This window comes from Podarcis erhardii (assembly GCF_964252035.2).
Source record: "Podarcis erhardii genome assembly, chromosome: 7".
In the NCBI taxonomy this organism is placed as follows: Eukaryota; Metazoa; Chordata; class Lepidosauria; order Squamata; family Lacertidae; genus Podarcis; species Podarcis erhardii.
In genome coordinates this window covers 17,369,599-17,382,321 of record NC_138511.1, presented here as the reverse complement: position 1 = coordinate 17,382,321, position 12,723 = coordinate 17,369,599, and the positions used below count along the sequence as shown (strand labels likewise).

At 44.9% G+C, this 12,723-nt stretch overlaps 1 long non-coding RNA gene across 2 annotated transcripts in view; it reads left to right on the top strand.

Moving 5' to 3' along the window:
• LOC309347037 overlaps nucleotides 1-9,650 on the top strand; it is a 72,530-nt gene extending 62,880 nt beyond the window's left edge. For both annotated transcript variants that reach the window (XR_014158773.1, XR_014158774.1), the window contains exon 4: nucleotides 9,426-9,650. This is a non-coding gene — a long non-coding RNA (uncharacterized lncRNA). The remainder of the gene's footprint in view (nucleotides 1-9,425) is intronic.
• Nucleotides 9,651-12,723: the final 3,073 nt, after the last annotated feature.

Here is a 12,723-nt window from a genome sequence, read left to right as displayed (position 1 = left end):
GTGCGCAAGGCTTGCCAACACCAGCGCGGAGCATGGGGCGTCCTCCGAAGGGCGCCCTGTGCTCCATGCTGCCGGCTGCCGCCCGCAAGCCATGTGTGCCCGGGGGTGCGCAAGGCTTGCCGACACCATCGCGAAGCATGGGGCGTCCCCCGAAGGGCGCCCCATGCTCCGTGCTGCCGGCTGCCGCCCGCAAGCCTTGCGCGCCCGGGGGAACTCCCCCTAGGCGTGCAAGGCTTGCGGATAGCTTCCTGGAGCCTGGAGAGCGAGAGACGTCGGTGCGCACCGACGCCTCTCGCTCTCCAGGCTTCAGCGAAAGCCTGCATTCGCCCCATAGGACGCACACACATTTCCCCTTCATTTTTGGAGGGGAAAAAGTGTGTCCCATAGGGCGAAAAATACGGTAACTCCTTATATCATTTCTACTAAAGCCATGTAATTTCATTCCAACATTTTTCTAACACTCATTAATTTTACAATATTTCTATAAAAAACTTTTAAACTTTTTTTCCAATCTTCTTCCACCATCTCTTCTCCCTGGTCTCGGATTCTGCCAGTCCTTTCTGTCAATTCCATATGGTCCATCAACCTGGTGATCTTCTGTCCGAGGCTCTTAACTCTTTTCCATGTCCCTTCTGTGGATCTTCTTCATATTTATACATACGCTTTACTTTATCTTCTGCTGATCTTGTTCTTAATTTCCTTCCTTTGGCGCTGAGGAGTAGATCTCGGGGAAGCTCCAACCTAACAATGTCTTTATTCCTTCTCGACAGGTCAGCCCATTCTCCATAGTCAAAATTAAAGTCCAAAAGATATTTCAGGACATGTTTCAAAATCCCTCCAAAGCTGGAGGCCCCCACAACTCTGATCTCCTCCTGACCCAAATCCAAATCCCAAAAGCCAGAACATCCCTGTATAAGGGGATTTGTCCATCTTTCCTTCTCCAGTCCAAGCAAGGCTCCGATCCTCAAAATCTGACTTTCTCTAAATTCAGTCATAGGAGCTGTCAGAGTCACCCGTGGTCCCAGCTCACAAGAGACCAAAGTCCACTCCAGCTTATGTACAAAAGCTTTTATTGAAGAACATTAGTAGCTTTACATCCGAGGTCCGTGACCCTACGTCTGTTACCCTTAGACCGCTGAAGTCCCCTCTGACTCACTCCCGCCTCGACACCAGTTTAAGAGGCTTGTACTGGTCCACCTCTTTCTCTCTTTCCTTTTCCGCAGGGTCTTTCTGCCCCCCTGTGTTCTCTCCCTTCGGTACTCTCCAGAGGCTGAATCCTCTGCCGCCTCCTCCCCCCTCCTTCGGGCTTTGGGACCAGGCTCCTCCCCAGGACTCTCTTCATTTCCGCGCGCCTCCCATTTTGAACTTGGCGCGCTTACGTTGCTCCTGACCTTCCTTTCGACAGTTACACTGCCCTCAATACTACTTTCCTCCCCTTCCGGCAGGACGTTTTGCCCTGATCTCCTTCCCCTCTCTGCTTCCTGTTCTGCTCCTTCTGACACACTGGTCACTCCTCCCCCCTCACTCCGTTCCAGCGGAGCAGCCGGTTTCGCTCTCCAACTCCCACTGGGGGTTCCCCCTTCCTTTCCCTGCTCCTGACTGCTTCCCCCTCTAGCTCCCCTTGGCTTGACCAGAGGGGCTCCCTTTTGGGAGTCCTCCGATTCACTGGACGGACTCATGGACAATCTTGGGTCATTGTCATCCTCTTCCTCGTCAGTCTGGAATCCTTCCCCCTCACTCTGCGTCTCTCTCCCTGAACCCCTGACAGGAGGCAACAACTTATATTCATCAAATTGCCTCTGTAAGGCTGGGGCTCTCTCCACTTGTATTACTTGAGGTTCAACAACCACTTCCTCCCTCGCCTTCTCCACAACTTGCCATGTCGTAGTTTCTGTATAGATGTTCACTTTTTGTCCCAAGTCAGTCACATTTTGTTCCAGATTATCAATTTTAATAATCATAACATCTGTCTTCTTATGAAGCTGATCCAATAAAGCACTTATCTTACAAAATGCAGTCACTAAGGCTTCTTCTGTCGACATTCTTACCTGTTCAAGGTCAATCCCTGATTCTCACGGTCTTTTATCTCTGCAGCTGGGAAATTCCCTAGATCCACTCCTGTAACAGTTTCAAAGACTCCCTCTAGAGGAAACAATTTCTATTTGTATCAGTCCTTTTAAACGCAGATCCAGCAATAAAATTAGTTTCAATTTTCAGTTACCTTTGCTCCTTTTTGAGCGCAGAAGGAAACAATGGAAACAATATATTTCTCTTGTTTAGCTATCTGTCCACATAGGTTTTATTCACAATCAATGAACTTTCCCAAAATGTCACTTTTATTGGCAGCTCGTTTCCAGGTTCAAAACAGTGATAATTTATCTTTCTTCGCTCTCTCTCCTGCAGGCTTAGACGATCTAAAATTTCCCCCCTCTTCTCCTGCTTCCAAGGGGGGTTTAACAATTTTAGCAATTTGGAAATTTAATTCTTTACAAAAGACTTTCCAAGACTTTAGCTTGCAACCTCTTTGCTTTAGTCTATTTACAAAAAGGGGAGGCGGACTTCCTGTTTAAAACCTCCCCCGTTCGATGCCAAATTAAGACGTTTAAAAATCCAATTTTCCGTTCTACTCATGGGTAGTTGTTTCAAGATCAAATTGTCCACAGGAAAAAGTCAGCGCTCTCTGGCAACAGCAATGCGGCTTCACTCCATGAAAAAAGCAGTCGATTCAAAGCACCGCGCCACTCACCCCACGTCGCTCCGGATCCCCGAAACCGGGTTTCCCCGCGAGTAGGGGAGGCGCAAAAGGTGCCAGCCGAATCCCACGTCCACAGGCTTCTCCCGCCTGTGGTTTTTAGTGGGTCTCCGCCTTCGCCATGGCAGCCAGACCCTAAACTCCACGGAGCAAGTTCCTCCTGATCAGAGGAATTCAGCCATTGCCGGAGGCGCTAACCCGGAAGTCCCGGAAGTCCCTGCAGTCCTGTCCTTATCTACACAAAATCCACAGCCTCATCAATGGGTATGTGGCTAAGACTAAAAATCATGCCTCTGGCACGGATACACTGTCTGACATAGGATTTAAGAGGAATATTCATTTCCTGGACGTGCTGAAACAATGGAGGGAATTAGGTCTTCTTATAGATATTAAAAATCTAAGACAGCCATTGCATTGGAAGATTTGTAGTGCTGCATCACAATCCTGGATTTGAAACAATGGAGGGAATTATGTATTATATATCTTAATTTAAGAGGACAGCTCCTTATTTACTATTCTGTCTTTGGCTTACAGTGATGCTTTGATATAACAGTGCAACATGATAACCAGGTATCTGTTAGATCAATCAATACTACCTTTATTTCTGGACTCAGACAAGGGCTTCCATTCAAAGGAACTTCTAGCATCCTTACTGGCTGCTGTCAGGCAAACAGTACTACAACAATAGGAACTTTTGGACAATCTATCCTTGCAAACATGGTATAAGAACATTAGGAACATTGCAGTCTTAGAAAAGATTACCCACAGACTGTTATTTGCTGTGGGGTGAAGAAAGGTCATTATCCTTTAACGCTATATAGTGGGACTTTACTTTAGAGACTTCTGAATCACATAGATAAGAATCTGTATTGGAAACCACCAAGACAATTTGGCTTCCATCATCCTCTCCTGGTCTTCGGCTGAGGTCCAGCTCCTATTTCTGTACTTGTACATGCAAGTCCTACTATGTGAATGTAATCTGCTCCTGAGAAACAGTTTATAAAACAAGCTGCCCAGTGATTTCCATTATTTCGTATGGAGAAAACCTCAATGCATTCCTCACCAAGAAAAGTTAACTCCCACATGTCAGACTTCCTGTCTCTCGGACTCACTCACTCTTATCTCTGGCTATACTTCCAGAGTTTTTGATCAGCTGGAGAATCAAAGGTTCTGAACAGCTGCTCATTGATGTGCATCTTCAGATATCTGAATCAGACATTTATTCCTGTGTGCATTTATTTTTGCCTTTCATTCATGTATGATTTCCGTATATATGGTGCTAATGCTCCTGCTGTCCTGTTCTGTTATGAGAGGAGGGGAGATGTTTTATGTTGACTTGATATTATCTATTTGCTTCTATTTGGGGATACACACACACACACACACACACACACACACACACACACATGCTTGATTGATCCTAGAGTATCTTGTGCTACAGCTCTATTTTTCCTTGTTCAGACCACACTTAGATCACTGTGTTTAGTTCAAGAAGTTCAGGAAAAATACTGATAAGCTGGAATGTGTGCAGAGGAGGGCGATGAAGTTGATCTCTTGCACGGTGTCTAGTTCTGGGCAACACAGTTAATGAAGAATATTGATAAACTGGAATGTATATTTCAGCTTATCTATGCTATCCTCCATGCTCCCCTTCACTTGCCTTGAGTGACATAAAATGCACTGCTTAATCCGTCAATGGCTCCAACCAGTCCAGGCTCTGATTCCCAAAAGGGATCGCTTAGATGCCGACAGGAAGCCCACAAGCAGGGCTTGGAGGAAACAGCTTCTTGCCACCACATGGACTCCTTGGTACCTGTCAATCACAATTTGATGGGAGGTCTCCTCCAGGTGAAACATTCAGTGAGGCTTCTTCCCAATTTCCTCCAACAAAGTTCACACAGAGATTGGGCATACCTGGCCTTTATTAAGCATATTTGATGTGCATGTTGTGTTGATGTTACATGACAAGGAGCATTCATCCTGCATTCCTTCTTAATATTTTTTTGCAGAGTGTTCCCACATCTTCCTCTTTCCCACTTCTTCACGTTAAACTTTGCAGGGTATTTTGACATGTGTTTCTTTTCTAAACATTATTGTGCCAGGGCAAGGATGATGAACCTTCAGCCTCAAGGAGGCCTAACAGACCTCCCCATTTCGCCCATCAGACAATTCTGGGCAAGCTTCCCAATCACCTGACATCCTATCTGAGGTCAGGTATGGGCAAGTGCAAAGGTGCCTGGGTGAGGGCAAAAGGGGTCTCTGGAGCACCAACTATCAGCTGATCGGTGGCCCTTTGGAAGCCTCAAGTGCTGAGCTTCAATGAGAAGCAAAGGGCTTTTGGAAAGGGGCAGGGGAAACTCCCCAATCCAGGACTTGGAAGTCCCAACCACCAGCTGATAACCTCCTGACATCATCCTCACACTTCCCCACCAATCTCACACTTCAGATCAGGGGTGCCTCATGCTGCATTTGAACTATCATAAATTGGTGGGGGAATATTAATCCCCACCTTGTACTTAAGGACAGAGATCCATGACTTAACATCTCTTCTCATTGGAGAACCAACGAGGTGATGAGAAATGTGAAGTGCTTTGGGGAAATAACTCCCTGTGCCCTGTAACGGCTTGTCCCTGGCGGAACGAGTGTGTGAGTTCCAAATGTCAATGAGCATCTTAATCTTGATTAAGATTAAGATACTGATCATTTGACTATTTAAACCAGCCAAAGGTGGGTTCCACTGCTCTACACATCTCTTGACTTCTCTGAAAGTGAATTTCTTTCCATCCCTGGAGAAAGAGTGAAAGACCACTAGCTTGGTAAGAATCCCATTTTCTTTTGACCTGCAGCAGTTAGATTCAACCCAGTGCTGTCCTGGCTGTTCCCCAGAAATGCCTGGAAAAAAGAAACTGCAGACAAAAATGCTCTGAGGGACGAGAAATTTGGGCCAGAATCTCCTGAGTGGAGTGCTGGGTTTTACGGCACTTTTCAAATGCTCAATGTGTTTATTAGTGCCCTTTCTTCTATACTGAAAATGTTTTTATCATGTAACTTTATGTATAAATAATAGTGTTTAAAGGAGTTGTTAACACATTCTATTATTTAAACATCTTTCTATTTAAATATGTTATGTATGCTTTTTTAAAGTTTACCTTTATTGATACTCTTGAATGAATAGTTTTAGATGGTCCCTTTCGCTTTGGGAAGTGCCAAGTCAATTTCTGTCTGCATGCCTGTCTGAGAATTCACCAGAAGAGGGTGAGTACAGTGGTACCTTGGTTTATGAACTTAATCCTTTCCAGAAGTCCGTTCTTAAACCAAAGCGTTCTTAAACCAAGGCATGCTTTCCCATAGCAGCGGGGGACTCAATTTACAAATGGAACACACTCAACAGGATGTGGAACATGTTCTTAAATCAAGGAAAAGTTCACAAACCAAAACACCTACTCTGGGTTTGCAGCGTTCCCAATCCAAGTTATTCATAAACTAAACTGTTCTTAAACCAAGGTACCACTGTCTCTTCTTTAAAGAAGGGGGCCATCAACCATGCCCTAGGCCCCCCAATGCCTCTCAGAGCCAACAAAAACTAATAAATGAAAAAAGGAAGAGAACCTACCCACGTGGCACTGACCCGAAACCTTGTGCATGCACTATGTAAAAGAATGAAAGTTCACTAACCCCCCATCTCTCCCCCCTGCTCTTCTCCCCCAACCTTATACTTTATACGTTAAAGTCTCTAAAGAAAAATTTATGAAACAATGTATGTACTAACCCAAGGCAATCTTTAATAAAAACATTCAAAAGGAGGGTGGGTTCCCTAATGTTTCCTGTTTTCAGCAGCAATTAGGATTGGGATTCTCTCCAGAAACAAGGGATATCCTTTTTGCCAACCCCTTAGTGTGTTACTTCGGCAGATAAGACGTTGCTTTGACTCTTCCTGGAGCTCAGATCTGAAGAGAGGCAATCCAGCCCAGGTATTTTAAGGTCAGTTGGTGACTGTTGCACAGCATCAGGCCTGTTCAGGGGATGCTGCCTGTTTAGGAGTATACTGAGAAACTCTCTAAGTATAAAAGAATAAAAAGGGGTGGGTGGGTTCCCTAATGTTTCCCCTCTGGCCTGAAAGCTCTTGGGGGGGGGCAATGACACTACTAGAGATAGACAGCCAATGGAAGTCAACTGGATTTTCGATGAAAGGTTGGCAGGCTGGACAAAACATGGGACATGGCATTCTCAGAAAGATTAATTTATCCGAATTTGGTGGATTGAGGAGTAAGTTTCTAAAGACAAATCTGACACAGCATGTTGGTCATCTTACGTGAACAAGAATGGACATTGTCTACAACTTCCAATGGGTCCAGCTGCACAGTGGAGGGCATTCCTAAATAGCCTACATGCTGCTCATTGTAATATGACTCTAAATGTTGTTGCAGATATTGCTCTCATGGACTCTATTGCTTTGTGCTTACTGTATGTTTTCTGGAGTTCACTAAAAATATAATTGCAAGTTCCTCCCGCTTCTCCTTTCAGTTGATTCAAAGCCAGTTCCCTCTCCATTCATCATGAAGAATCTTGTGATCTTGGTGTCTGTTCTGGCACTCATGAGCTGTGCAATGGCTGGAGGCTGCGGTCGTCAGAGGTGTACACCAAATGCGTAAGTATGAAAGGGAAAGGAAATCCTTTCAGATGCTTGGTGAGGACATCTTTGTACCTGGAGAGGCATGGCAGACTGGTGTGTAGCAGATCATAAAATCCTAAAGAAAGGAAGGTCAGAGTCCCACAAGGAGCAGTTCAAAGAAGGTGGAGGTTCAGGGACACAAGAATGGGCACCCAGTTGGCCTTCTGGAAATTTCTCAGCAGGGAAAGGGTACAGAGGCTCCCCTGGTTTAAAAGCTAAAGAAAGGCAGATAGTGGGGATTTTTGAAGCTCCGGGAATAATCTGTGTTCATCACATAGGTGTGCTGAAAGCAGGAAGCTATTCTCCATTCTCTATTATTATCATTATGATTAATGTTATTAGTGTGCTCCATGCTCCTAACCTGGTACCCTTTGGATGCTACAACACCTCTGACTGTTGGCCAAGTTGTGATCTTGCTGTCTGTTCTGGCACTCATGAGCTGTCCAAGGGCCCAAGGTTGCGTACAGAGGGGACGTAAGTATGAAAGGGAAAGGAAATCCTTTCAGATGCTTGGTGAGGACATCCTTGTACCTGGAGAGGCATGGCAGACTGGTGTGTAGCAGATCATAAAATCCGAAACAAAGGAAGGCCAGAGTCCCACAAGGAGCACTTCAAAGAGGGTGGAGTCTCAGGAACACATAAATGGGCACCCAGTTGGCCTTCTAGAAATTCCTAAACAGGGAAATGGTAGAGAGGCTCTCCTGGTTTTAAAGCTAAGGAAAGGGAGATAGTGGCGATTTGTGAAGTTCCATCTCTTTCTATTTCTAGTGCGGGAAAAATGGAATGTATTTGTTACGACAAAAATTGGAAACCCACAGGAAGTTATGTAAGCAAAAGAGGTTGGTATGGACCGGAAGATTCCGGGGGATGGGGGAAAAGGATGATGAACCTTTTGGATACTCTCTATGCTTTGGCAGCTTTCCCTTTTCCTCCTATGAAATATTTAAAAGTCCTTCTTCACTGAGAAATGAGATCCGCACCATTTATGGTCTTATCATGGTTCGCTAACATCTTGTCTTGAGGGCACATGGGAGAGCAGGGAAAAGTTTTTCAGGCATTAAACATCAACTAAGGCCAACTGCATGCTTCAACCCTTTCTATGGGCTTCAGCAGAATTGTTCTTATCAAACGTGATTTGGGCAGTGAGAGAGAACACCTAGGATGGCAACTTCCTGGTCAAGATGGCTTTCTGTTTTGGCTGTTCTGTTCATGCCAGGTGCTCCTGTTCCTTTAATTCAAGCAGACAAGAATTCAGCAGGTGTAACTTTGCTAACAAAGAAGTATCCATCATGGGAAGTTACTGACTTGCTGAATGTCTATCATTTGCTCAAGTATTAAACAGGGTGAATGCTGCTCTAGGAAGATGAGAAGGCAATCAATAGAGGACTCAGGATGAGTTGGGGGGAGGTCAATAAGGATGAGCAGAGACCCGAGAAGCATGCCCTCAGAGGAAAGGTTATAGTCATATAGTTATATTCTGATTAGAGCCATTGGAATTAATGGACCTATGTTAGGCATGCTCTTTAATTTCAATGGGCCTACTTGAACTGGCACTAACATTGGATACAACACATAGTTGGTTCAGCCTAGAGAATAGAAGAGTGAAGGGGGAGAGGAGAGGAGAACACTCTTTACATCCATGGAAGGCTCTCAATTGGAAGATGGCAAAGAATCATCTTTTGCTGCCCCAGAGGAGAAGAGTGGGTCTTGTGGCTTAAGTTGCAGGAAAGTAGATTTTGGTAGAACGTTAGGAGGCAATTCCTGATGGTAAAAACAGGGGGACAATGGACCCAATCCCAACAGATTTGTGTCTGGGATTGAGAGAGCAAGAATGCCCCTACTTTCTTTAGAAAGCCACAAGTTGGGGATGCTTGTAATGAAAGGGACTGGACTCAATGACTTCCAAAGTCTCTCTCAGTTCTCTAATTGTGTAGTTCCTGCCTTCCTGAGGGCTGATCTTTCAGAGTAATGAATCACATGCCCTCTACTTTCTCCTCACAGATGCAGAGGCGGCTATGGCTGAAGAAAACTGAGAAGCAGATTGCAATCAACCCAGATGCTCAGCAGGTTCCCCAAAAGATCTCAAAGGCACACCTCCACTGCTTGATACCTCCACTCCACCCCTGTCTTCCATTAGCCCTGAACCCTGATTTCATGGGCAGTCACCCCAGTTGTCTCAAGGAACCTGTCAAAATTCAGCAATTGCAAATAAATTGTGGTCTTCAAGCCTGTCATTTGGTGTCTTGAATGTGAACCTACAAGATGTTTATCCAGAGGTGCACCCACATACTGCACCTTCCAACATACTCTGAAAAGAGGAAAAAGCTCTGCAAAAAAATAAAAAATAAAAATGCATATGCCTCATGTCATATTCAAAGTTGTGTCCCCCTTTTAGGTGCATTGTCAGGCCCCAAGATATACCCTTTTATGTACACACTGATAGTTTGATACCTGGTAGTGAAGCTTTTCTCCAGAATGGAATCTCCTAGAAGAAAAGCCTAACCTGTTGAATTTCTCCCAGACACACACATCTGTTAAAGCCACAAAGAGAGTTCAAACTAGACATGTATACATTTTTACATTAATCTAAATATACTGTGAGTTCTCACTGAGTGCCCAGTCTTTAGCTTCTGGTATAGTGATTAAAAGCGGTGGACTCGTAATCTGGTGAACTGGGTTCGCTTCCCCACTCCTCCACATGCAGCCGCTGGGTGACCTTGGGCTAGTCACACTTCTATGAAGTCTCTCAGCCTCACTCACCTCACAGAGTGTTTGTTGTGGGAGAGGAAGGGAAAGGACATTGTTAGCCGCTTTGAGACTCCTTAAGGGGAGTGAAAGGCGGGATATAAAGTTCAAACTCTTCTTCTTCTTGCCTAAGCCTCACTGAACAGTTGTTACATTTTGCATTTGTTATTTGGGGTCAGGGAATCCTCTTAGACCCACCCACACTTATTGCAGAAGATCATTTCTAGGGAGCCACCTGATTGCAGACAAACGCACCCCAGGAAAGATCTGTACTTCTTGCTAGTAAAAAACAAAAGGCAGATTGTGGTTATTCAAAGGGTTACAAATTGAGGACGAGAACAATGCACTAGAGGGGTGGGGGTTCTGCTTCATAACTTCATTTCCAGTGGGAACACAGATGGGCTTCTGAAAGAAAGAACATGAAATCTCCAAGTCTGGGTACCCTTCCGGCTGTGGTCCCCAGACATCACTCCCCCTGCACCTACCTATTGGAGGCACCATGTCTTTTGCAGGCTTTAAAAGAGCCCTTCTGAGCACACACAGGGTGCATTTCTATCCATGTATTCTTGAGTAGAATCACAGAATTGTTGAGTTGGAAGGAACCCTGAGGATCATCTCGTCCAACCCACTGCAAAGCAGGAATATGCAGCTGTCTCATATACGGGGATCGAACCTGCAACCTTGGCATTACCAGCACCACGCTCTAGCCAACTGAGCTAACTAGGCTTGTCTCAACTGTGCTCTGAACAAGATCAGATAGTCAGAAATACTAAAAGAGAAGGGAGTTTATTAAAGGTGAAGTATTGAAGGCACAAATGGAGACAAACAGGCGCGTCGCCTTGCCCCCACAACAGTGGGTGCCTGGGGCAAGGTGACGTTACTGTGTCATGCGTCCGTGCGTGAGTGATGTTGGCACGTCCCGCAGTGTGCTGACATCAATTGCACACCCTGTGGACCATGTACACACCATGCAATAGAATGTTGGGGGTGTCCCCTTCATTTAAAATTTGTGGGTGCCCAGGCAGCCAGAACCTTGCATAGTTGGCACCTATGCAGACAATTCAGGAAATAGAGTAATGGGCAGTGCAGGGAAGAAAGAAAAATGCTTTATTTGACAAAGGGAAAGAAAGGATTCGAAGGAGAGAAATAACGGTAGGAGCGAGTTAAAATGAGAGCAGACTAAAAGGCAAAACTGAGGAAAAGGTTCATATATCTTTTCATTTGGTTTTTTGGTCTTGGCTTTCAGCTCCTTTAGCTATTATTCTGTATCATTTCCCTTGAGGCCAAGGTGACTAATGGGAGGCAGAGAGGCTGGTGGATGAGGCCTCCAGGAGTGTTCTAGCTTTGTCCCACTCCCACAAGGATAGCTCCCTTGCTTTCAGGGAGAAAGGGGGCCTCAGGGTTGAGGACTCCCTAGAATGGACCAATTCCTTGGTGAATGAGCAGCTAGACTTTACTGCTCAGAATACTTCTGGGTCAGGTCTTTTCAGGTCGGTTGGTGACCCTTGCAAAGCATCAAGTCAATTCAGGGGATGCTGCATATTCAGGCACATATTTCTATATATTTGGGGAGAACCCCCTAAACCCTAGAAACTGATAAATGGTAGGATTTTGGTGAACTGGGATATGGATGAAAGTACAAACTGCAGAACTGTGTCAGACAAGGAATCCCTGGGCTAGCTTATGAAAACCAGCCTGGATGGCCTAGCAAAGAGCAAATCTGTTAATATGGCAAAAGGTGTTCGCGGGTCATCTGAGAGGAATCCTTTCGCCTGGTGTTGCCAACTAATGCCTCTCCAACTTCTTGCTCATCCTCAAAACCCCTCATCACATCCTCAGCTAAGTTTTTTCCTTGTCAGTACAGGGAAAGGCAGTACCTGCCAACTATGTAATAAAAAATTGCTTATCTGCTGGTGTGCTGTTGTTCATAAAAATGAAGTCCTTATGAATTAATTCTAAAGAATTTCTTGTGTGCGGGAGAATTGATGCCTCTTTCTCAGGGGAAGAAACAGGTTCTAGAAATCAGATGGTGGGTTTTGGCACATCATTAATTAAAACTCTGCCAATGGAAAATAACATTTCCTAATTTACTGAGCAAACAGAACAAAAGCCGTGTTTAATTTGAGGAGAAAGAGACATAGAGATTGTGGTCATTCTTAAGCCAGCACTTGCACTGGGGAACGAGACACGCAAGCAAACATACAGTGGAAAAATTCCCTTTGTACTAAGCAGCCAAGCAGACCATGTGCTACCTCTATGAAGATCATACCTGGTTTGTTTCCTTTTTTATTCAACAAAATTTCAATAGCTCTTGATTGCAGTAAAACCTCTAAGGGTGTGTGTGTGTGTGTGTGTGTGTGTGTGTGTGTGTGTGTGTTTGTATTCATTAGAAACCAGTTGAAAAGAATTTTTAAAAAGCATTTAAAATGTCTGGATAGGCTGGCCTAAGGAATGAAATGCCTCCACCACCACCATCTCGGTTTGCTGACTTTACTCATAACAGAGTTAACCCTTAAATTACACACTGAATGAACTCTGCTGCAAACCTCTGACA